We start from the raw sequence: 27,012 nt of genomic DNA on the forward strand, positions 1-27,012 counted from the left end.
AAGTGATAGTTACTTTTTGGTTATATAATGTTGACTTTCTGCTAAATGAAATAATTTTATATGTTTATGTGGTGAAAGAGACTGTGCTTCATTTATGGAAATCGAAACAAGATCAGGTTAGATTTGAGCTTTTTAGAAAAAATTGAAACACAAAGATGTAAAATTTGCCAAAGGGGAATAGAAATCTCCACTGGTTTCAAGCTCAAGGTACCTGACTATTTTTATTGTTAATAGAAGACATGAAGGAATGGTATGTGATAATGATGATCAAACAGAAGACTTGGACGGGCATGGTGGCACATGCCTGTAATCCCCGTATTCTGAGAAACTGAGACAGGAGGATCACCATGAGTTCGAGGCTAGCCTGGGCTACATAGTGAGTTCAAGACCATAACAAAGTCCTGTCTCAACAAGAAAACAAAACTAAAATAAGGGGTTTTTTTTTGGTACCGGGGATTGAACTCGGGTCCTTGTGCTTACACAGCAGGCGCCGAAACCACTGAGCTAAATCCCCGGCCCCTAAAATAAGTTTTTAAATGTTGAAAAAGTGTCTGTGATTATTTGTATATAATTATTGTATATATCTTTCATTTTAGTGCTTGAGAGAAATAGTTTATTGAAAGATATAACTTTCTGTATAACTATAACTGAGCATTTAGAGAAATTATAAGAATTCGAAAAGTAACTCTGATTAATGATTTTAAGATTGAGATATGTTTCCATGGATGCCCTGAATTTCTTTTCCTGCATCTATGCTATGAGTAATGCTGTTTTTTGTTGATGTTGCTAGGGGAATTTAAAGAATTAAATAATTTCCATCTAAATATTGATAAAGGGTTATAATACTGTGATTAATGTAGCATCAGACTGAAAGTATAGTAGTTTATGGGGCTAGCTGATGATCACTAAGACTTAAAATGCCAGAAATTCCTTCATGAGTAGGAAAATGTTTTTGAATTCATTGTTTCATAGTTTTGAGAATAAATTATTTTCATTTCAGCGTGAATGAATTTAAGATCTTAGTGTGCTTACTGTAGAGTCCCAAGCACAATGGAAGTAATATAGGACCAAAACTGGGTGTGATATTGGTCATTCATAAATTCTACATAGACATATATATACCGTTTATTATTAGAACAAAAGGGTTGTTATAACATTTGTCCCCACAGAAAGAGCATTTTCTGTCATTGCATCTGCCTTTTACTGTTTCTGATTACCTTAGTTAGCCTTCTTTCAAGTATATCCTGTAGTACTCAGGAAAGATAAAGGAGGAATTAGCTGCTACAAAATCAATTCTAAATATATGTCCTAATGTCAGTAAGTTAGTTCTCCAAAGGAATCTCATATCTGCATCATTTAGTGATAATTAAGGTTCATTAATATATATATTAAGAATTAGATATAGCCTGATTTACCTTTAGTAGATCCCAGATTGTGTGGTTTTTTATTAAAGTGCTAGATACTATTCTTAAAACCTTTTAGACAATTTAAAATATAATTTGCTGATCTTATTTAATTTCGTGCAATTAGATTTGCTTGATCTACATTTGTGTACCTGACAAAGTTTTTTTTCCATTTAATGAAACACGATTAGCTTTTAGCTAATTTTTCTTGAATAGTGATTTTAGAATCTTATGTAATAGCATGAGAACAATAGTGTTTTCTTTCTTTCCCTTTTTACATGGTAAATTGTGCCTTGAGGACTTTTAGTATTCAGCTACCATATTATATAAACTCACAGCTCCAGCTGCTTGGGCCCTATATTTAGTTCCCTTGTTAGTAAATGACTTCACTTTATTTGGGTCTTACTTTATTCTCTATATCAGGTTTAGCACGGTGTGATACCTAGCCTAGCCTCCTTTTATAATTTGAAATCTTTGGGCAAGAGTAAAATTTTTAAGAAGCTTTATTTTTTTATACTTGAGAATGTCACTTTATTAAATGTTTCATGATTGCAAAGAAAATCCTTAAAAAGAAATCTGAAATGCTGAATATTTTATAATAATGGTTTTTAGCATTAGGCTTTTACACAAATATTAGGTGTTGGAAATGAAAAATGTTATGACTAATCTCTACAATTATTAGTTTCTAATTTATGTTCATATATAAGTTTCAGGTAAATCATTTACCCTGTCTTTCAGAAGCTGGACAGTGGCAGTGCTATAGTATGGGCTCTGTGTTTAAAGTTAAAAAACAAAAAGGTTTATATCTGTAAACGGACATTTTGGTTGATGCTGACTGGAAATTGAAAATAGACTTTATGGAAATTAGTTCCAAGTGTTAGAATAGTTAATAAATACTAAGGTAGATGGGTGAAAGTGTAATGTAGACACTTAGTTAGGCACTGTTTTGTGGTGTAATTTTGTATGAAAATGGCAAATAATTATTACTTTCAGTAATTGTTTGCACTTGATGTTTGGAACTCTGCATTTCTGTTTTCACTTTTAACTACATTATTTATAAATTTATTTGGATAATGAAGTGTTTCATACTTGGTTTTTCACTCTTTATTAAAAATATATTGTATTTTAAGTCAAAGCAAGAAGTGGAAACATACCAAATTAGGTATTTCAAGCTAAACACAGTAAGAACCCAATTTCCAAGGTAAATGATTTGTGTTTAAATACAGGTTCATGTGTTATTCTGTTTCTTTGAAATGTACAACACAAATGTAGTACAGATATCTTAAAATAGACAGAGGCCAGCGACAGTGGCCAGAAATTGTTGACTACTATAGATGGTGAGGCTGTCTAGCTCTTGCAGTGATAGAAGCCAGCAGTACACGGTAAGGGCGTTGATTTGCTCAAGGTCAGCATGTTCTAAATTCAGCAGCTTGAGTGTGGTTTCTGTCAAGAACACATAGAGCTCTTGAATTCATAAAAGGTTTTCGCAGCAGAAAATGCTGTATTTATGAGGTGTGGTAACAACATTCAGGTCATGAATTTCTCTTTTTAAATTTTTAAATATGGAAGTTTAACCTGTGGTCCTGAGTCATTTCAGACTATACAGATAGAAAATGGGCTGTAAAATAATCTGTAAAGCAGTTTTTTTCCCCTACTTTTGAACTAATTAATATTGAACTACAACATACTTCATAGAGGTAAGAGTTTTGCTCTTTGAGACAGTGGTTGCCTAAATGCTTGAGGGCCTGGGTTTGATCCCAGCACTGCAAAAAGTTGGGGAGAAATATATGCAGTAGTTATAAAAACATAAGGAATGGTGAAATTTAGACTTACCAGTTCTTGTTTAGAGCATACTTATCTCTCATTCCTTCTTAGATCCTAAAGTATCAGAGTTCTTGTAACAAAATTAAGGTACATAGACTCAAAAAATAATACTTTAAGGCTGGGGATTTAGCTCAGTGGTTCCACTGCCTGCCTCACAAGCGCAAGGACCCAAGTTGATCCCCCATACCAAATAATAATAATAATAATAATAATAATGATAATAATACTTTATATAGGGTACTTTATAGTGGCACACTGTGTGTATTTTATCATTTTTTCAAAGTGCATTTACTGGGCCGGGGATTTAGCTCAGTGGTTCCGCCACCTGCTGTGCAAGCACAAGGACCCGAGTTTGATCCCCGGTACCAAAAAAAAAAAAAAAAAAAAAAAATTCAAAGTGCATTTACTTAAATTGCCTAGGTTTTTTATGTTTATGAGATAATTTTTTTTTAAACCATTTTATTGAGATAAAATTCACTTACTGTGAATTTTTTTTCATTCATGGTACAATCCAGTGGCTTTCAGTGTATTCACTCTACACAGTTGTGGATTGATGAATATAATCAATTTCAGAACATTTGTATTATCCCAAAAAAGAAACACCCCCATCTCCCTGGTCATTGTTCCACTGTCACCCAGTCTGCACAACCCTAGGGAACCACTTGTCTGTTCTTTGGGTATATTTGCCTCTCCAGATGAGATATAAAAATGTAGCCATCCAGTATGTGATCCTTTTCATTGGATTTTTTTTTCCTTTCACTTAGCACAGTGTTTTCAAGGGTCATGCATATAGTATCTAACAATATGCTCTGCTTTTGGCCAAGTTTTTTGTTATTTGGGTGCCATATTTTACGAATACATTCATCAATGATTGCAGATCTTGTAAAATTCTATCAATGAAAAGACAGGAATACAAATTGTAATATTGTCCACGATTAGATATTTCTTTCACAATATTTTGTGCCTCTAAAGTGTGAATTATTGTGGTGGGTACTGCTTTTATATCGTGGATAAAAAAATATAGTCCCTGACTTTATGGTACTTGTAATCTAATGGGCATATTGAATACAAAAAAAGATGAAGTACTCTAAATAGGGAGAGAGATTAACAAAAGGGAGTTAAACTTTTTCTTCTCTCTCTTTCTCTGCTTTTTATTCTTATTCCTTTGCTTAGGAGTGAATATTCACCTCTCTTCTTTCCTATGAAAATTATGCTCGTACTTCAAGGCTTAGCTAGGTATCAGCTCCTGGATTACTTTCAGTCTCCTGGATAAAGTCTTGTCTGGCCACCCTCTAGTCACTGTTCTGGGCTCCACCTAGCACAGCAGTGTATTTGCTTGTGGAATAGGTACTCACTAAGCCAAAATGAATGAGAACTTAATTTCCTTTGCAAATGACTAGAATGTAGACTCATGGAATTTCAGAACTCGAAAGGATTTGTAATGTTTTCTATTGTGACTCCACACATAAGCATGGATTACTTTTTATAGTATCCCAACTCCTTTTGTCCAACCTGACCTTTAAAAACTTTTTCATTAATCACAAGTGTCTTCTAAAACCAAGTCTTGCTTATATCCATGAGTATTTAAAGTATGTGAGATAAGTATGATAGATCTTTTTCATGTCAATTTTTATATGACCTCAAATTTGAAGAATAAACACTTTTTAATAGTTTTTATTTAAACACATTTATTATGGATCTTGAGACTTTTTTCTGGGTTTATAAGTTTAGTTGTTTCCATTTAGTCTTTAAGGCTATCAATATAGCCTGTTTATAAATATATAAAGGTTTGAGGATTATATAAAGTAACCCATGTTGTTTTCAGATCTTTTATTTTTTAAAAAAATTTTCTTTATAGCAACCGGATATCTAACATATCCCAACCTCATTCACATAAAAGAAGTGATTTTACTAACTATAAGAAGCTGGTTAACAGGTGGACCAGATGCATGATTTTATTTGAGCAACAGTAATGCATCTCCTTTAAAAATCTTGGAATGTGTGCTATTAGGTTATAAGATTAAGTATTGTACATGCTCAATAAGACTAATGAGCCGTAGGGCAAAACCATTTTGAAAAGCTTGGTCATTAAGTGAGCTTAATTCAGTATGTTGTAGCTATAAAATACATAATAAAAACAATGCCATGTAAATGAGGCTGATCTGTTATTTTGTATCAGATTTGAAAAACTATTATACAGTTGCTGTTAGTTACTCATAGGTTAAAAGAAGACTTTTATGATATTTTTGATTCCACTGAATAAAGCCTTGAATTTCAAAGGTTATCAGTATTTTCCTTGGATTAGCCTTGGGTACCCTTGTTTTGAAGATGTACACAGACTCAGAAATGTACTGTGACAATAGAATGAAATGATACCATGGATTAGATGACACTGTTGGCCTCACATTACTCCAAGTGTATGTGCCTCTTTGTTTCTGAGTGTTCATCCTCTTCTTGTGAATGGAACCCAGTACCCTGAATGTTACTAACAGTGGGTGTGCTACTACAGAAGAGTGCCAATTCAGTGGCCAGTGAATAATTCAGGTATCAACTGATGTGTTGAGATTGTATTACTTAGGAGAGAGAATCGAATATGTGCTAAACTTTGACATTAAAAAGAGCAAGTGTTTCTTTTGCAAGAAGACATGGAAGTACAAAAAGCTTTGTGTATAGTCACCTAAAAACCAGTATAGTAAATATGAAATTATTTAATATATTTTTAAATTATGAAAGTAATAGTGTCAGAAAGAATTTAATAATGCAAAAAGTTGTAAAATAGAATTGGAAGAGTTTTTCCCTTTAATTGTAGCTCCACTTTATAATTTCAGAAAATGTATTTTATACTTTAAAATACAGTGTTCTATGATGTACATTTAGTTTTCTGATAACGTGACAGAGAATATCCTTGTGTGGCCTTGAATACCACATGTGCACATTCCCATATTTCCGGAAGAATTGTTAAGTCAAAGGCTATATCCCCTCTCCTCCTGTCCCCTCCCCTCCCTTTTCCTCCCCTCTCCTTTTTTTTTATTTAGAGGTAGGGTCTTGCTGATTTTAGGTTGCTCTGACAAACTTTCTTGTTCCTTTTCTCAACTCCTAAATGCATTCTCCAAAATTCAGTCCTAAGCCCTTTTTATTATTAAATAATACAGTTCTGTTTTGGAGATCTTACTCTCCATAACTTCAGTTTTTTAGTATGTATGGTAAATGTTGAAATATCTTCCTCTACTCATCTTTTTGAACCCTCAGTTTTTATTTATGCCCTCTTGGATAATATTTGGATGGCACTAACTCATTCAAAATCATCTCCATCACAAGGGGGGAAATCTACAGCAATCAAAGCAGTACAATACTAGCATAAAGACAGACATACAGCTGGGCGTGGTGGCACATGCCTGTAATCCCAGCTACATTCCTCAGTCCCTTTTTAAATTTTATTTTGAGGTAGGATCTTACTAAGTTGCCATCTGGCCTAAAACTTGTGATCCTTTGGAGTAGCTAGGATTACAGGAGTGCACCACTATGCCCAGCTCTGTATTAACCATTTTCAAGTGTGTAATTCAGTGGCATTAATTCACAAGATTGTGCAACTGTAATATATTTTCAAACAAAAAGTCTGTGAGTACATTAGGCAGTACTTCCTCACTCTACTCACCTCCCATCCCTCAGGCCCTGGTACCTTTTAATCTGTTTTCTATGTCTATGAATTTGCCTATTCCAGATACTTTATATAAAATGGATTCATAAAATATTTGAACTTTTTTCTGGGTTAATGCACTTAACATAATGTTCAAGGTACATTTGTGTTGTGGTATATAATCAGAACCTTATTCTGTTTGGTGGCTGAAAAATATATAAGATTCCATTGTTTAAACATGCGTGTTTTGTTTAGCTAATCAGTGATAGATGGATATTTGAGTTGTTTCCACTTTTTGGTTTTTGTGAATAATATTGGTTTGAGATTGTGGTGCGGTTTTTTTTTGTTGTATTATAGTGGGTTTTTTTCATGTTCTGGATATAAAACCTTCATTAGATATTCTCCAATTTTGGGGGTTTCTTTTTCACTCCTCTGTTGACATTGTCTTTTGATGCACAAAATTTTTAATCTTAGTGATGTCCAGTCTATCTACTTTTTCTTTTGTTGCCCATACTTGTGTTGTAAATTTAAGGAACCACTGTCACATTTGAGACTATGAAGACTTCTGTATTGTCTTCTAATAATTTATAGTCTTAGCTTAAAATTAAGTCTTTGGTTTATATTGAGTTATATTTTGGTGTGAGGTAGAAGTAGCGTGGTTATTTTATAAAGGTAAAAATCCAGTTTTTCTAGCTTTACTAATTAAAGCAACTGGCCTTTCTAGCTACATTGATGGACTTTGCACCTTTGTTGGAAATAAATTGACTGTAGACATTAGGATTTAATTTCTGGACTCTTAATTCTATTTTGTTGTTCTATATGTCTGTCTTTTTGTTTTTGGTTTTGGTTTTTTGAGTCAGGGTCTCACTGTCTAGTTCAGGCTGGCCTTAAACTTATAGGGATCCTCTTGCCTCAGCCTACGTATGGAGTGCTGAGATTACAGGCATGTGCCACCACGCCCAGCTATATGTGTCTTTATGCTAATATTGTACTGCTTTGATTGCTGTAGATTTCCCCCCTTGTGATGCTGAGGCTTGAATCTAGGATCTCATGGGTGTACTCTACCACTGAGTTACATTCTTAAGTTCTTGATTACTGTAGCTTTGCATTAAGTTTTGAAATTGGCAGTCATGAATCCTTCAGTCTTAATTTTCAAGATTGGCTTATTCTGGGTCTCTTTAAATCCTATATGAATTTTAGGCAAAATTTGTCCATTTCTTAAAAAAAAAAATCTCTTAGGATTTTGATGGGGAGTCACTGAAACTGTAATATTGCCAAGTTAACAATATTAATTCTTCACCATGAGCATGGAATGTCTATTAGTTAGATCTCCATGAATTTCTTTTAGTAATGTTTTATAATTTTCAAGTCTTGTACTTCCTTGGCTAAATTTAGTCTCTAGATATTTTATTGTTTTTGATGCTATTATAAAAGAAATTGTTTTCTTGGTTTCCTTCTTGGGTCATTTATTACTAATATAGGAAAGTACAACTGACTTTTCTAAGTTGATTTTATATTCTGCAATTTTGCTAACAGTGTATTGATCTGTAAATGATTTCACATGTACACCTGAGAACTGTTACTTCCAGAACTTGGCTGCTTCTTCACCTTCAATTCCTAATATGAATGTGCTTTTCAGCACATGCTACAAACTAATATCTCTTGGAAACCTGATTGCCATCAAGATTATGACATACCATGGCCTTGAAATAAATCTACACAATTGGACAAAGGTTGCAGTTAATTTTTATTTATTTATTTTTTGGTACTGGGGATCGAACTCGGGTCCTTGCACACTTGCAAGGCAGGCGGCAGAACCACTGAGCTAAATCCCTGGCCTTGCAGTTAATTTTTAAAAAGATTTTAGCACTTTAAAAATTTGTCAGTAGCTGGGCATTGTGGCACACACCTGTAATCCCACCACTCAGGAGGCCGAGACAGGATAATTACTGCGAGTTCGAGGCCAGCCTGGGCTACACAGTAAGTTTAAGGCCAGACTGAATTACATAGCAAGACCCTGTCTCAAAAACAAAACAAATGTGTGAATAGTCTGTTTTTTGTTCAGGAAGCATTTGGTAACTTTCAGTAGGCATTACAGTGCTTCCTTAATAATGTGAGCCCCTTATCTCTGGTCCGAGGTCAAAAATGTCTGAATTGTCCATTCTGTGGTAGAAAGTGATTGCATTTGTAGCAGAATTGCTGTCTGGTATTGTGAATGTGCTTCCTCTACCTCTCACCCTGAAGGTTACATTAATTAACAGTCTCTAAAGATAAAACCTTAGTATCAAAGCTGTTGTGACATAGAATCAAATTAGAACTGTAAGATGTTTAGAGAGCATTTATATAGACATTTAGTCTAACTTACTTTATAGAAGAGGCAACTGAAATGCAGTACACTTAAATGAACATTGGCATAGCATCATTTATAAATAACCATTTAACTTTTTCTGTTTGTTTTTTTGAGAGAAGGTCTTGCTGTGTAGTTCCTGCTGGCCTTGAACTCACTATGTAGCCCATGCTGGGCCTGAACTCAGTGCAGTCCTCCTCCTGCCTCAGCCTCTGGAGTGCTAGAATTACAAGCCTGCACTGCCATGCATTTACTTAATTTATGTATGTATTTGCTTTTTTTTTTTTGCGTAATACCAAAGTGAAAATAATATTATCCTTTGAATCTAAGGATATAGTTTCTTTGTACATGGTAAAATTTATTTATAGAAATTGGCAATCCATGATTGTAACAGTCATTTGAAAACAGGATATCATCTTCAAACAAAATACTTGTAGAAGTATTTAGAGAAAATTTATGTTTGAGATCAGACAAGATTGGGTGCATTCAGGGTGGCATGGCTGTAGATGAGAGCATTTATGGTTGAATAATGAATAATGTGGTGAAGCTGCGTAACATGACAGAAGTGTGTGTTTAAAGTTATTACAGATTTTATTGGCTGCAAATTACTTCTCATTAGCATGGAACCCTTCAGAGAGAATGTCATTGAATTTGTACCAAGGTTAGTATTTTGGATGTGACAGTGTTCATTTTAAGGGTTTGTAAGAGAAATATATAATGATTCATGAGGTATTAAATATCCTGTTTTTAAAGAGATAGAGTTTAAGTTGTAAAATAAATGAAACAATATACTTACACATGGTACTAAATAATAACAACTAATTATGTTACCATCTTTATTCACATGTTCCTAACTCTGGTTCTGCCACTTTCTGTGTCATACCAAGTGAGCTGCCTAACCTTTCTGAACCTCAGTTTACTCTTCAGTAAAACGATGATAATAACTACCTCAGAGGTTGTCATAAAAGTTAAATCCATAATGCATATAAAGCACATAATACAATCTTGGGACATTTCATACATTTCGTAAGTAGGAGCTATAAAGAAGAGCAGCATGGTTTAAAAGAAAATTATACAGTGGTCATGTGATAGGGAATCTCCCATAGCTGTGCCCTGGTGGCCTACTCTTCCTATGCATGCTGCTATTCCACAGAGCATAAGTGTTGACAACTTACAAAATATAGTTAAAATTTTTTTGAGTAATGAGTAGTGCGTTCCTTTTTTTATAAACTGTTATTGGAGGCATTCCTTTTTTTGTGAACTATTTATTAGAGTACAAGATAGTTATGGTACCCAGATACTAAGTATACAGCTTGATAAATTCTTACTGTGTGAACATACCTTATAAGTACTATTCATCAAATTTGAGTATTTGTGTACTCTATTTTATGAAATGTCTTTTGTCCATTTTTCTAAGTACCCAAGTGCCTTTTTTTGAGACCTGGTCTTATTGTGTGGTCTAGGCTGACCGTGAACTCACTGTATAACCCTGGCTGGCTTGAACTTGTGATAATCCTCCCACCTCAGCCTCCTGAGTGCTGGGAATATAGATGTGCACCACCATGCCCAGCAGTTGCCTTATTCTTGCCGTGTGTGTGTGTGTGTGTGTGTGTGTGTGTGTGTGTATGTGTGTATGCATGCTTTTAAAACATATTTCTAATGTAGAAACCTTTGGGAAAATACCTTGTGTTCTGTGGCTTTGCTTTTTCATTCTCTTAAAGCTATCTTGAATGAATACACTATATGGTGTTAATTTAGATATATTTTAATGTGGTTTTATGCATTGTTTGTATGTATGTACGTGTTTGTATAGTATTAGGGGTCAATCCCAGGGCTTTCACATTAAGCTACATCTCCAGGCCTTTTAAATTTAAAAAAAATTTTTTTTTTTTTTTGAGACAGGGTCTCACTTTTGTAGTTCAGACTGGCTTGAACTCACTTTGTAGCCCAGGCTGGCCTCCAACTCATGGTGATCCTTCTGCCTCAGCCTCCCAAGTGCTGGGATTACAGGCATGTGCCACCACGCCCAGCTCTAGATTTTTAAAGTTTTGAGACAGGGTCTCGCTAAGTCACTAAGTTGACCAGGCTGGCCTCTAATTGTGATCCTCCTATCTCAGACTCTCATAGAGTGCTGGGATTACTGATGTGTACTACCTATCTCAAAATTTAAAAAAAAAAAAATGGCTGGGGATGTAGCTCAGTGTGAAGGCCCTGGTTCAATTCCTAGTACTGGAAAAAAAAATTCTTTATGATTGTTGCCACTTGTGTACTATTCAAGCATTCTCTTTTAGATTTAAGAAATCTCAGATAACGAAGATGTTTTCCAGTATTTTCTTTGGGAAGCATTATTATTTTACCTTTCAAACTGGGATTTGCCATCTATCTGGAATTGACTTTTATGGTATGAGGTAGTGATTAAGATACACCATTCCTATGTGGATTTCTCTCAGCTGAGCGTCATTTATTTTTCCTGTATATCAGGTGACATTATATATGTGGGTGTATTTTTGGACTCTATTCTATTCATCATTTGGTCCATTCTGCCAGTATCACAGTGACATTACTCATAATTGATAATGGAAATCTTCCTACTTGTTCTTCAAGGGGCTGTTTTGGTCTTTCATATTTCTAGATGAATTTTAGATTCTGTCAGTTTCTACAAAGGACACTTTTGTTTTCAAAGTGTTTTTTCCCCAAATTAGACTATGAAACCCCCTTGACTTTAATAATGGCATCTTATTCTGACTTGCATTATTTAGAAAACAGACTTCTTTTACTGATCACAATGTTTTGCCCCCTCCCCCATGTTTAAGCCTCTGCTTTGTCTTTTGTTTAAGCATTTGAAAAATAAAGTGGGACAATGTAGAATCTTTAAGAGATGGTTAAGGCTCTATTTTATGAATGGATTAATCAATCCATCTCATTATTGGATTAACAGGTTATCTTGAGACTGGGAGAGTGAATCTGCTGTAAAAGCCAATTTGGCTAGGTCTCTCACATTCCCCATCCATTGTCATGTGATACCACCTTGGGACTCTGCCATCACCAGGAGACCATTGCCAGATGTGATCCCTTTACCTTGGACCAGAACTGGGAGCCAAAATAAACCTCTTTTCTTTATAATTTATTTAGTCAGTAGTACTGTGTTAGTAGCAACAGAAATGGGCTATGACAGGTTTTTCTTAGAGGTACATTTTATATGCAGTAAAATGCACAAATAGCATTTTGAAGTCATAATGGGCAACTAGTTGTTGAAGTTTTTTTTAAAAACGTAGATCCTAGGGCTAGGGATTTAGTTCAGTGGTTCTGCCGCCTGCCTAGCAAGTGGAAGGTCCTGAGTTCAATCCCTGGTACCAAAAAAAACACACCCAAAAAACAGATTCCATTTTCTGGTGAAATTCTTTATCATTTCATCCATTTTTTGATCACTTTCATTATTTTAAAGTCCCCATCCCATTATTTCAGTCGCTGATTGACTGGGACTGCTGTTTATCTCTTTCTCCCCCTTTCAGTTTTCATTTGGTTTCGTTTCCTGTTAAGGTGTCAATTTTGTCCACTTTTTAGTACCGAACCCTGCGTATGAAATCTTGAGCTGTGTTGTTCAGTATGATACTCTCTAATCTCTTGTGGCTATTTAATGTAAACTTAACTAAGATTAGTAACATCTGAATGCTACTAGCCACATACATAGATACTACAGATAGAGAACATTTCCATCATTGCACAAAGCTCTGATGTATAGGGCTGTGCTGGCAACCATGGCTAGTACCTTCCTTAAAAAAATACTCAGTTTTATTATGGAAAGTGGTGAGTAGATCTTATTCTTTTAAGGGAGGCTGGTCTGTTTCATTTTGCCCTTGTTCCTAGGGTGTAGTGCTTTGTGATTTCAGTTGAAAAGCTTGGAGTATCTGCCAAGGGCCCTCTTCCCAGGCAAGTTCTAAACGGTAGTTTTTGTTTTCCCAGACCAATGGGCCAGCTGCACGCTCTAGGGTACTACACCTTTCTGTTCAACCTCTGCCTCACCCTGAATTGCCACCTATTGCAAGGAAATGGAAGGCTGGCTTTATTTATTTATTTAAATGATACGATCAATAACTCCTTTTTTCCATTACCCCATTTCCCTTAAGCCTCTCTCCCCTCTTATTTCCTTCATCTTGTCTAAGTAGAATCTCTTTTCTTACCTTCATGTCATCTTTTTTTGGAGTCCACATATTACGGAAACATACGATACTTGCGTGGCTTATTTTGCTTAATATGATAATCTCCAGATTCATTTTCCTACAAATGGCAGAATTTTATTTTTTATAATGGTCCAGTTTTCTTCCCCATTCATCTGTTGCTGGTCACCTAGGCTGGTTCCACATCGTGGTTATCGTCAGTTGTTCCAAAATAAATATGGCTATGCAGGTGTTCCCTATACTGCCGTGAGCTTATTTAATTCCTTTGTTCAAAGGAATGGTTGGTATAAACTGGGTCATGTGGTAGTTCTATTTTTAGTTTTTTGAATAATCTTCACACTGATTTTCATAGTGGCTGCACTAATTTACATTCCCACCAGCAGTGTAGAAGCCCCTTCTCCCTATCCTCACCAGCATTTTACTACTCTTTGTATTCTTGGTAATAGTCATTCTGACTAGAGTGAGATGTAATCTCAAAGTTTTGATTTGTATTTCTGTAATAGCTAGTGATAGTGAATGTTTTTCATATACTTATTAGCCACTTGAACTTCTTTTGAGAAGTGTCTGTTCAGTTCATTTGCCCATTTATTTTTTTCCCTTGAGTTCTTTAGTCTAAATATTACATTATATAATCCTCTGTTTGAGGATTTGCTTCCATTCTGTAGGTTGCCTCCCTTGCTGTGCAGAAACTTTTTAATTGGATGCAGTTCCGTTTGTTGATTCTTGATGTTGTTTCCTGTGTTATCAAAATCCTATTCAGGAAGTCTTTGCCTGTGCCTCTGGCTTCATGTGTTTTCTTGAAGCAGTTTCAAAGTTCCAAGTCTTCTGCCTAGGTGTTTGATCTGTTTGAAATTGATTTTTGCTCAGGGTATGGGCTGGGGATCTAGTTTCACACTAATTTTTTTTTTTTTTGCTGCAAAAGGCTTTATTTTCTTTTGGTCCAAGACTTGGGAGGGGCCTCCAGAGAGGTGAAGAAGCTGCCTAGTAGCTGGAGCGAGAGGGTTAGGCCAGAGCCCTGATGCCAAGTGAGCAGGAGCCCCTCAAAGGCCGCTGGGCTCTGGGGCCTCCTAGTCATGTTTGAGGGTGAGCCTTTCGAAGAGGTACTTGCCCAGCCCATCCTGGGGGCCGTCCAGCCTGCGGACATTAGTGAGGTGGTCGCCTATCTTCTTGATGAGCTTCACCTCCTCATCCAGGAAGTGGTTCTCCAGGAAATCACAGAGATGGGGGTCTGTCTTGGCAGAGCCCAAGGCATGAAGATCCAAAAGAGCTTGGTTCAGGTTCTTCTCCAGGGCCAGGGCAGCTTCCATGGCGTCCAGGGTTTTACCCCACTCATCTTCAGAAGGTTTCTGCACGTCTTGGAGGAGCACTCGGCCTCCGCACTGGTTTTGCATTTTCAGGAGATGCTCGGCACCCTCGCATTTCTCCTTGGCCAGCTTGCAGAAGAAATGGCCCACGCCTGCCAGAGCCACATCGCCACGGTTGAAGTAGTAGCCCAGAGAGAGGTAGGTGTAGGAGGCCCACAGGTGCAGATTTACCAGGCGGTTGACGGCAGCCTCCACTTTGGTGGAATAATTCTGATGTATCTGAGAAGTCATGGCTAGTCAGCAATAAGGAACTAACCACAAAAGAATGGTGTTGGCCGGTCCTGGAAGCAGGGGATTGGCGAGATGATGGGCCCGAAATCTGTAACTGGAAGGTGGATAGAGGATGAAAAAGAGGGAGTCCCTAGATCTGTTCCGTCCAAACACTGTTGAAGCAAAAGACAGAGCCGCGGGACCTCCAGACGTGCCACTAGTTTCACACTTATGCATATGGATATCCAATTTTCCATCATTAGTTAAAGAAGCTGTCTTTTCTCTGTAATTTTAGCTCCTTTGTCAGGAGTCAAAATCAGGTGGCTGTAGTTGTGTGGATTTGTTTCTGTGTCCTCTCTTATTTAAATAAACTTCATTGATCTACCTGTCTGTTTTTGTGCCAGTATCATGCATGCTGTTTTTGTTATTATGTCTTTGTTGTTAGTATAATTTGAAATTGGATATTGTGATGCTTCTAGCCTTGTTCTTTTTTTTCCTCAGGATTTCTTTTGCTATTTTAGCTTTTTTGTGTTCCTGTGTGAACTTTAGAATTGTCTTTTCTAGTTCTGTGAAGGATATCATTTTGATAGGGACTACATTGAATCTGTAGGTTGCTTTTCGTAATATAGCTGTTTTAACGGTATTAATTATGCCAATCCATGAACATGGGAGGTGTTTTAATCTTGTAATATAATCTTCAAATTCTTTCTTCAGTCTTCTGTAATTTTCATTGTAGAGGTCTTTTCTCCTCCTTGGCTAGGGTGATTATGAGGTATTTCAATTTTGTTTTGAAGCTATTATGCGTGGAATTCTTTTTCTTGGTTTTTTTTCCCATCTTGTTCATTATCAATATATAGAAAAACTGTTGATTTTTTAAAAAAATATTGATTTTTGTATCCTGTAAGGCTCACTTTACTGAGTTTACTTTTTGTACTGAAACTTTATTCCTTAAAGTCTTGCCTGTTTTGTCTGCTCTGTGATGACTTCACACAGCTTTAACATTTTTTATTTTTTAGAGCACTTCTAGGTTCACAGCAAAATTGAATAGGCTGTAGAGAAAGTTCCTATATGTCCTGCCTCTACCCACTTACCCATGTCCCTTACTATTCACACCTTGCACCACCATGGTACATTTGTTATAACTGATGAGTCAACACTGACACATTATTGTCACCCACAGTCTGTACACATAGCTGTGTGTGGGTATGTTTTATAGCTGTTTAGTATCCTTCCATTTTCTTTATTGGGCAGAATAAATTCAGTATATTTGAAAGTGTCTCAATGGTTCCTGACAATTGTTAGAACTGATTTGTTGAAATTAGTGGCTTTGGTAGGAAATTATGCATGGTGATGTATTTGAAGTTTTATATTTTTTTCCTCTGTTATGGCTTGTGTCTAGATGTCTCCCAAAACCTCATGCAGTCATAGGTGGGAGTTTTTCAGAGGTGGTTGAATCTAGGCTGTGATTGATTGATGGTGCAGTGCTAGGATTAAGGGTGGGTGATTACTAAAATCAATCCACTGATTGATTTGGCACTGCCCTAATCACAGTAGCCTAGATACAGTATAAGGGACAGAAAGAGGCTTATCTTGTCCCTCACTTGCTTTGCTACCTTCTGCCTACCATAAATTATTTCTCCTCTGCAATGCCCCCTTCCATGCTATGCAGACTATGGACTGAAACCTCTATACACTGTGAGCTAGATAAACTTTTTCCTTTTAACTTTGAGTGTCAGGTATTTTGTCTCAGCAACGAGAAGGTAACTAAGACACCCTTAAGTCCCATTGGTCTAGATTAGAAGTTGTTCAGTGTCCTTGGCCATATTGTGGTTATCAAATAGCTGAGATTTTAATTTAAAATATATACTACCATAGAACGTATTTTGGGCATCAGTATGTCTAACTGAATATTTTGTATTTATTGAATTCTTTTTTAAGGGCAGATTAAAATTTGTAAAATACTCTGCTAGTGACTGGATGAAATATAACTGGCACAGGCAGCCCCAGATTTTAAGGACTTTTCAAATCTTCTTACTAGAGGAGATGAGGCACACATGTAAATATTATCAGGACTGTTTGTAGATGATGTATTTTATTTCTTAAGCCTAAGTTTTTGTCTTTCCACTATCATTTATTAACCCTAAAGAAGTCACTCAAGCATTTTTAATTTCAGGTGCTTTTTTGGGCTAGGGAGATTATTTATGCCAAGTGCTTTACATATTTTATTATCAAAATAATCTGGAAAGGCAAGTATGTCCTTGCCTTACCTATTTTGTGTTGCTGTAACAGACTGTCCCAAGCTGGGTACTTTTACTTTTAAGTAAAGAGAATCTCAGTTATTTGGATCACAGATCTGGTAGTTGGATGATATCCAAACATCATGATGCCAGCTTTCTGTAGAGGGCCCCCTTGAATGTTCTGACATGGTGGAGAAGTGGAAGGGGAACCGGACCCATGCAGAAAGGGCATGTGTAGGAGCAAGAGATGAGGAGGGCCCAGGCTTGATCTTTTTATAATAGTTTATTCTTAGAAATCAGTTCTACTCCTGCTAGACACAAAACACTGCTACTGACCAGCATATTAATACATTTATAAGGGTGGAGTGTTTCGGCTTTAGTACTTTCTGCTGGGCCTCACCTTCTGAAGCAGGCATGTTCATCCTGCTGCTCGTAACTCAGCCTTACAAGATCTTAAACTTTTAACATTATTATGTAATGTTTAGCCATATTTTTCATGATCTGATTGTGCAGTACTTGAGTGCAGACTGTGTAGGCAGCAAGGGAACTCTGTCTGAGGGAGGGTACAGTGCTAACTCTACCTCCTGTGCACACCATACAGTCAGGTAGTATCTGTGTAAGGCATTACCTACACTTGTGTGACTTGGCAAATAAAACACAGTGATTACTGGTGATACCATACTATTTGTTTTAGTTACTTTCTTGTTGCTGGGACACAACACCTGACACCCACAACTTACAGGAGGAAAGGTTTATTTTGGCTCACAGTTTGTAGAGGTTCCAGTCCATAATCAGCTGGCTGCAATGCAGAGTGGCACGGCAGAGGAGAAACAGCTCATGGCATGGCAGCCCCAAGCAAAGAGATCAATGGAGGAAGAAAGGGAGATGGACCCATCCAGGCCACGCCCCCAGTGATTCACTTCCTCCAACTGGGCTTCACCTCCCACATTACGTTTAGCTATAAACTCATCAGTGAACTAATCCACTGATGTGAGTCATACCCCATGATCCAATCTCCTCTCAAAAGCCCCGTCTATGAGCACATGAAGCTTTGCAGGGACATCTAAATATAAACCATAATAGTACGTAGTTCAGCCTGTTTACAAGTACGGGCACTTATTGTTGTGTTATATGTTAATTTCCTTATTTAATTATTTTGTAAAGTAATTTTATACATTAAAACATAAAAAAGCTTTACATATGTTAACTATGTTATATGTTTTATATACATCCCACAATTCTTCTGTACCCAGTGAGGCCCAAGGAACCAAAAGTTTGGACAGCCATGTCTTAAAAGGTTTTACTACCTCAACATTGTCACATTGAGGATTAAAGTTTCTAGGGCATGAAACTTGGGAACAAATTATATTGCAAATATGAGCAATGCCTTATTTGCAAATAAATATCTGTAATGAAATATATAACTTGCTAAAGGGCTAGAGATTATAACTGCTAGAGTTGGGATCTGAATTCAGTTCTCTGTGACTGCAGAGTCTATTTTTATTTGAGTATACCAGCACATACAACCTGTTCTGAGAATTGAAAGGTGCTTCTTGAAAAGTGATGCTGTATTTTCTGATAATGTACTTGTAAAAATTATGTGTAGTAGTGTTGTTCCTGTGGTATTTCTGCTGGAAATAGATAAATTGTGTCTTCTCATGAGGAAACATTAGATAAACACAAGTTGAAGGACAAGTACAAAGCAACTGTTCTATATTCTTAAAAAATGACGGTGTTATCCTTTCTCAAAGGGGAAGGCGATCAAGCGATGGAGGGAGGAGAAAAAGGGAATGAAAAAAGAAAAAGTTTGTTATGTACATGCACCAACTTCACACAAGGCATGTAAACATATATTGCAAACATATACAAAAATAAAAAAGAGAGGGGATCAAATGGTAGATGGATGGGGGATGGAAGGAAGGGAAAGGGGATGAAAAAAGGAATTAAGATGTATTATGTAGATGTACTAACTCCCCACAAGAAATGGAAACATTATATACTACCAACATGTACTAATAAAAATAAAAAATATTGAGCTGGGTGTGGTGATATACAGCTGTAATACTAGCACACTGGAGGCTGAGAGAGGAGGATTATTGCCATGAGTTTGAGGCCAGCCTGGGCTACATTGTGAGTTTAAAGCCGGCCTGAACTACAGACTCAGTATCAAAAAAACAAAAGAACCAAAAAACAATGAAAGAAAAGTATTGAGTATTTTAAATAAGCCAAACAAAAGAGCTACAAGGCTGTGATCTAAAAAATTTTTTCTATAAAGGAAAACATTATAGAGACATTTGGCAAAAGTTGAATAATAGAATTTGAATCCTGATTTCAACAAATATACTATAGCTGTAAGACTCCTTGTGTTTAGGACGTATGCACCAAGGATACATTTGTAGATAAAGGGATTTATTGTTTGCCACTTAAATCTCAAACAGTTCAGGAAAATTATATTTGTCTCTGTATAAAAGAGAACAGTGCAAATAACATAATATGTTAACCTTTGAGGATCTGGTTCAAGGTATTATCTGAATATTTTGTATTGGTTTTGCAACTTTTCTGTAAGTTTGAAGTTGTGTCAACATAAAACAGTTAAAAGGAAGAAAAAAATACTAATATATTTATCTAGCTGTTAAGTAAAATTTGCCTTTAAGAAGTGGTATACTCCATAGTTCAGTGAGATTACATAAAAACTCACCTGATGAATCAGTGGATAAGCACATCTTCCATATGCTTATTACCTGAGACACTTGGGTGGTTTTTTTTGGTTTTTTTTCCTCTACCTGGGGTTGAACTCAGGACCTTGCACTTGCGAGGCAGGCGGCGGAACCACTGAGCTAAATCCCTGGCTTCCATATGCTCATTAAGGATTAGACGTGTGGTCTTATGATTAATGCATATTATACAATGATGCATTTAATAGTTCATAAAATAAAAATGATTTATATACATAGTGTTAAGAAGCTTGGACTTTTAATGTGTTCTGAATGAATAGGTTTGTTTATACAGTAAAGATCCCACACTAAGAAAGTTAATTCTAAGCCTCAGTTTCTTTATCTCTAAATGGTATGATGTCTCTGCATCTAAGGAGTTTTGTTAGGATTAAATGAGATAATCAGTATAAACCATCCGTGTGTGTGTGTGTGTGTGTGTGTGTGTGTGTGTGTGTGTGTGTATGTTGCTGGGGACTGAACCCAGAGCTTTATACTTGATAGGCAAATGCTATACCACTAAGCTATACCCTCAGTCTAGTATAGAACAGTTAAAAAAGAATCTGATGCCTAATAAGAGTTTAGTCAACATTTTTTGATATTGTCAATAATTATTGTAATTAGAAAATGAAGTCATTTATTGTAGTTGAACTATTTTTGTTATCTGATTTAGTCTGGACATACCTTATAGATGAGGAGGTTCTGTTGGTCTTTTATTGATGATATAATTTTAAATACATCTTGTAGTGAAATAAACTTAAGAAACATTGGGTTCTCTACTTCTAGTCACCTGTAAAATAGAGATAATTATATTTTCTTGTTTCAAATACCTTCATATTTGTAAGAGCTGTTAAATACAAATTCAATACAAATTAATGGTATTAACAGTATACTACATGTATCTAAGCTGTGATAATCAGGCATTAATTTTTCTACATTTAATAGGATATAAATTAAGATGTATAAAGAAGAGACAAATTCAACCTCATTTGCTAACATATGCTTTTCTTTATCTTCCAGATACTTTCATATTTCCCCATCAACCCAACCTTTTAGCTTCTTTGGATGTTTGTCAGTAAGATTCCCATATTTTCACTTCCATAACACAGCTGTTCTTGGTGGATAAAACATTATGCCTATAGTGCTGTCTATAAATGAAAAGCCTTTCTGATTCTTTTATAAAACATTGGCTATTGATCAATCAGAGATGGTATTAGGCTATAAACTGTATTTGACATATTGGTAATGAATACTGAATTTTTGCTATATTCTAATCTCTACCTCTTAGATTTTAAATGTAGCAGGCTTTGAAAATATTGATAATTATTTTTGTATTTAGTGTTTTGATACTAGGTTATTGTCTTTCATTCTTAAAAGATTTGGGACCTTGAATAAGGAGTTTTTAAGTTGTGATATAGTTAGCTCACTTTACAAATTACATTTGAATGAGAGTCTATTCTAAGAGTGTAATTTGATTACATTTCAATGTATTGGACAGTTGTAGTTACAGTCATAAAAGCAATCTACATGTATGTCCATTATTCTGTAATGATGTTATTTTTTATGGCAAGTTTTCTTATTATATCAAAAACATTCATGACAGAAAAATATTTGTAGAAGTGGTTAATCATCTCTTTTGAAATCTATTCACTTTTCAGAGTTTGAGATTGTGTTGTTTTAAAGATGGACCATCCTATATGCTGTATATCGAAAAGAGTGCTGATTAATCCAGAAATAAACTCACTACTGGTGTATAACAATCATTCTTCTGGGCCTGGTGATTTAGCTCAGTGGTGCTGCTGCCTGCCTTGGAAGTGCAAGGTCCCTAGTTTGATCCCTAGTACCAAAGGAAAAAAAACCACAGCAATTATTCTTCTGTAGAAGCTTCTGCTGGACAAATGCTTTCCCATATTTCTTAAATTTCATTTGTATTATGATTTTCCTGGATTCTGGGAGGTATCTCTAGTGTAAGATGCCCTGTTGTGCTTAAATAAGTGTCCTGTATGGTATGTTACTCTGGGACACTTGCAGTGTTTTTTGCATTTAAATCAACACATTCCCACTTCCAATACACTCACTAGCAAATTTTTTCTTACAATAAATGGGAATTAAACTATTTACTTAACATCTAATTTGATGGTGATGATAATAGGAAAAATGGGAAATGCCTATAAAATCTAGGTAACTGGCAGTTTTAAACATTAGTCATTCTTATATAGCAGGAGATGCTTGTTTAGAATGAATCATATACTGTGAAAATGTGTGTCATTTCTTCTTTGCCAGGTTGATTACTCATTAGTAATTGCCAAAAAATAAAAAATCCCCCCAAAATTCAAAACCCCTTTGGGCTTCTGTACAACCCTTGCTTTGCTGTGCTTGCACAACACACATTTTATCTGTGCCTTTTATAATCACTTGAGGTCTTCACTGTCTGTTGCTAGCCCAGGGCTTTAACTTGTAAGAACTTGTTAATGTTGAATTGGTATTCAGGAGTAATTACCCCCATTGCTAGTAGATAGCTCATTTCCTAACTGCTTCTGTAAAAGGCTATTATGCTCAATTTAGCAACACAGTGTCACAATAAAAGCTTTAACTAAGGAATTCAGAGAATGTCTATGTATTTAATGTGAAAGTTTTTTTGTGATTAAGATGAGTAAATGCAGCTGGGTGTGGTAGCACGCACCTGTAATCCAAGCCCTTGGGAGACTGAGGCAGGAGGATCTCTATGAATTTGAGGCTAGCCTCGGCTACATAGGGAGTTCAAGACCAGCCTGAACTACATAGTGAGACCCTGTCTCAAAAAACAAAACAACAACACGATGAGTAAATAAATGCTTAAAGACCATGAAAAGAGATTTGTAAAATGTCAGCTAGAGTTTTCTGAACATAAGTATATTTATACAGTATTTCAATATTTTGGGTTAACTTTAAAATCAAAGCTGATATGTTTAAAAGAACACATTCATAATAAGTATAGCATTTGAGTGGGAGAACTTGCAATAAGGTTAAAGTCTAGAGCCAGGTGTTTAGCTCAATGGCACCGCGCCTGCCTCGCAAGCACAAGGTCTTGAGTTTGATCCATGGTACCAAAAAAAAACCCTCCAATAGTTTAAGTAATCCTCGGAATTATTTGTTTGAATGTGTAATAGTTAAAAGTATGGACTACAAGGACATACAACCTAGATTTGAGTCTCAGCTGCAGTTCTTATTAGGTATGGAACTTTAGGTTCCATATTACTTATTGTTGTATCTGTTACTTCTATCTGTTTCTTCATCTGTTAAAAGAGGTTATATGAATATCAAATGAGCTAAAACTTTTCAATAATCGACTGGTTCATTGTGCTACCACATGGTGGGTCCACTGGGGCTTCTTTGCAGGTTCTTGGTGTTCTGAGCAAAACATTTGGACAAGACACACAGAAGGCATCAACTGTGTACATTTATTGAAGGTGGAAAAGAGGTATGCTCTTTAGGACAAGAGTGGACTGGTGAAAAGATTCACGGACTCCCCTCCCCCAAGTGTAAGGGGAATGGGCCTTTAGTATCCAAAATTTCTGTGTTGCCCTTCACCTTATAAAATAAAGACATTGGGACAGTTGTCCTAGCAAAAACTCACTGACCTCAAGTTAGATTTAAATTGTCCTATCAAAAAACTTGCTTGGCTTTCTGCCAGATGTAAATGAAGGATTAGAACAGTGTCTTCTGATTGGTTGTGCCCACATGTAAATGAGGAATTGAGAGTGCGTGCCTTCCCTTTTTAGGAAATATATCTCTCAACCTGCTAGGCATGGGTTTTTATGACGTTTGACACATTCTGCCCATGTGATTGTCTGATTTGCCTGATACCTAATCTACCTCAGTAGCATTGTTAGTGCTTGATGTTATTATTTTATTGCATATTTCTAAAAGGATTTATATAGAATAAAAGTTAGTTTAAAATGGCACCAAAATTCTCATAGTCTCACTCAACTCTCTTTTCCTTTGTCCTCTTGTCTGTATTTTTTCTTTTGATTGTCTAGGATGCTAAGGATCAGTTAATCATAAAGGCATAATAGTTCTATGGTATAGAACTATTAGAAGCAGAAATGAGCATTTTCTTGTTCTGTAAAAAACAAAATGAGAGCATAATTTAATTGAATTGCTAAAAATGACTTGAGGGTCAGTTTCTAGGTTTTCTGTTTGACTTCCTGGTGTTTCTGAGTCAAACAGTTGCATAATTTGAGGTTGCCTGGCATAGAGAAAAAGGATTAGGAACCAGTTAGTCTCAGTTCCACTACTTTCTGGTAACGTTTGTTACCTGTTGCTATGCAACAAACAGCTTCAAGACCTAATTGCTTGAAAATCAGTGATTTATTATTTCTCATGATTCTGTGGGTTGGCTATGTTCAACCTGAGGGTTCTTCTGTTTTACATGGAACATTTTGTTTACCTGAATTTTTTATCTTAGGGCAGAAGAACAATGCAGCTGTCTGTTTTTGGAATTTTTTAAAAAATGAGAATGCATTGAAAGTTATTTCCATGCTGCCTGATCCATGGTTAAAGCTCAGTGAATGGTATTTGCATTTGTTATGCAGTCATAAAATACTTCAGTTGTCCTAAATGCAGAGTGACTAGCATGTATGAATCCCCTGGTTGATATCTGTTAAGTACATACATTTGATTCAGGAAAAATTTTCTTAGGTTTCCGGAATCAGCAAGTGTATGTTAATAGCTTTTGCAGTCAATTCATTGAAAAAATGAGTAGCTACTGTGTACCAAGTATTGTTCTAGGTGCTGAGATTGTAGCATTGAACAAATTAAAGTTCTTAGCCCCATGTAACTGCATTGGTGTGAAGGTTCTTTCTACCCAATTCTTAGCTTTTCTTTTTCTGTAGGTATCAGACTTTCTGTTCCCCACACTCAGGGACATTTCTACAAGTTACAGGGCCATAATATTTTATGCCAAGGTGATAGGAGTCCAGGAAAGACTGATGAACTATCCCGTATGGAAAAAGAGTCAAAATGACATGACAATTAATGCAATATGATTCTGAGTTGGATACTTTTGCCAAAAAGGACATTATTGGTACGATTAACCAAACTTGAATGGAATCTGAAGCTTGGATGTTAGAGAGGTATCAGGGTTCATTTCCTGATGTTTGTGATTGTATTGTGGTTGTGTAGGACACCACACTTTTATGAGGGAAAGACAAAGCATACAGTAATATGGCAAATTATTCACAAGAAGTTTAGGGAAAAGTATTTGTACTGTTCTTGGAACTTTTCTTTAATACCAAGCCTTTTAAACTTAACAACACTACACATGAATAACAAACCCACTGAGAGAGAAATTAGGGAAACAACACTTTTCACAATAGCATCCAAAAAATGAAATACCTTCATTAGATTGAAGAGAAAACAATCCTAAAATTCATTTGGAACCAGAGAGACCTAGAATAACAAAGGCGATTCTAGGCAACCAAGGCAAGGCAGAGGGCATCACAATCCCTGAGTTGAAATTACACTTACAAAGCCATTGTGTTAAAAAAAACCAAAACAAAACAGCACAGCATAGTACTGGCAAAAAAGCAGACCCGAAGATCAGTGGAACAGATTAGAAGATGCAGAACCAACTCTAGCCGCACTCAGCCACCTTATTTCTGACAAAGGAGCCAAACACCTTCATTGGAAGAAAGATAGCCTGTTTAATAAATGGTGCTGGAAAAACTGGCTTTCCACTTGCTGAATATTAAAATTAGACCTATATCTTTCACTATGCCCTAAACTGAAATCGAAATGGATCAAATCTCTAAACATTAAAACAGAAACACTAAATCTGCTGGAGGAGAGATTGGGTAGAACTCTTGAAGACATTGGTGTAGGCAAAGATTTTCTGAACAAAACCCCAATTGCACAGGAACTATCACATAGAATCAACAAACTGGGATCTCTTATTAAAAAGCTTTTTTGGGGGGCGGGTGTACCGGGGATCGAACTCAGGTCCCTGCACTTGCAAGGCAGGCGGTGGAACCACTGAGCTAAATCCCCAGCCCATTAAAGAGCTTTTGCACAGCAAGAGAAACCACCAGCAGAGTGAAGAGACAACCCACAGTTGGGAAAAAATTTTTACCAGCTGTTCCTCAGACAAAGATCTGGAATATATAAGGAACTGAAAGAAGTCAGACCCCCTAAATTTAAAGATCCAATCCACAAATGGACATGTGAAATGAATAGACACTTTAGATGAAGAAGTTGAAACAGCAAATAAATATATGAAAAAGTTCAACATCACATCATTCATGACATGCAAATTAAAACAATACTGAGATTCCATCTCACTGTAGAAAGAATGGCTGATTATCAAGAAATCGATCAATAACAAATGCTGGCAGGGCTGTGGAGGAAAAAGGAACCCTTTTCCACTGTTGGTGGGAGTGTAGAATGGTGCAACCACTGTGGAAATCAGTGTGGAGATTCCTCAGAAAACTAAAACAAATGTGCAAGTCTCCTCCTATTTTTCTTCTTGGTATCTTCCTAAAAGAATTAAAAGCAGCATACTACAGTGATATATGCATACCCATGTTTATAGTGGCACAGTTTGTAATAGCTAAATCTTGGAAGCAGCTCAAATGCCCATCAACCGATGAATGGATAAAGATGTTTAATACAGGGCCCGGGATTTAGCCCAGTGGTTCCGTCGCCTGCCTCACAAGCCTAAGGACCTGAGTTCGATCCCCGGTACCAAAAAAAAAAAAAAAAAGATGTTTAATACAGTTGAGTACTATTTAGCCATAAAGAAAGATAAACTTCAGACATTTCTAGCTAAATGGATGCTCCTTGAGACCATACTCTTAAGTGAAATAAATCAGACACAGAAGTGTAAATACTGCATTATTTCTGTGGTGTGAGAAACTGAAAATGTAAATGAGGATCAAAATGTATAATAAATAATGTGAAATAGGAAGAAAATGTTCAAATGGGTAGTAAAACTAGGGAGGGGGTTGGGAGAAAGAAAGGAAAGAAAAAGGAAAAAAATGAGAAAAGAAGGAAAAATGGAAACCAAGCTTTTGTAAATAAGGAGGGGAAGAGGAGTTGAAGGGAGGGGAGGGAACTGGGCAAAAA

The 27,012-nt window shown here is 36.1% G+C and overlaps 1 protein-coding gene, 1 long non-coding RNA gene and 1 pseudogene across 11 annotated transcripts in view; 2 read left to right on the forward strand and 1 right to left on the reverse strand.

Annotated features, from left to right (window-relative positions):
* Hipk3 (homeodomain interacting protein kinase 3) overlaps positions 1 to 27,012 on the forward strand; it is a 137,872-nt gene that overhangs the window by 61,811 nt on the left and 49,049 nt on the right. The gene's annotated exons all lie outside the window — the stretch shown is intronic.
* On the forward strand, positions 5 to 26,936 carry LOC147829543 (uncharacterized). The gene is made up of 2 exons (XR_015448972.1): positions 5 to 9,872; positions 20,932 to 26,936. It is a non-coding gene; the product is annotated as an uncharacterized LOC147829543 (long non-coding RNA).
* Positions 14,442 to 14,984, reverse strand: LOC106009954 (ferritin light chain pseudogene; annotated as a pseudogene).

This window comes from Heterocephalus glaber, unplaced genomic scaffold, assembly GCF_053883595.1.
Source record: "Heterocephalus glaber isolate CG9 unplaced genomic scaffold, H.glaber_assembly_v1.0 deba00000594, whole genome shotgun sequence".
Classification (NCBI taxonomy): domain Eukaryota; kingdom Metazoa; phylum Chordata; class Mammalia; order Rodentia; family Bathyergidae; genus Heterocephalus; species Heterocephalus glaber.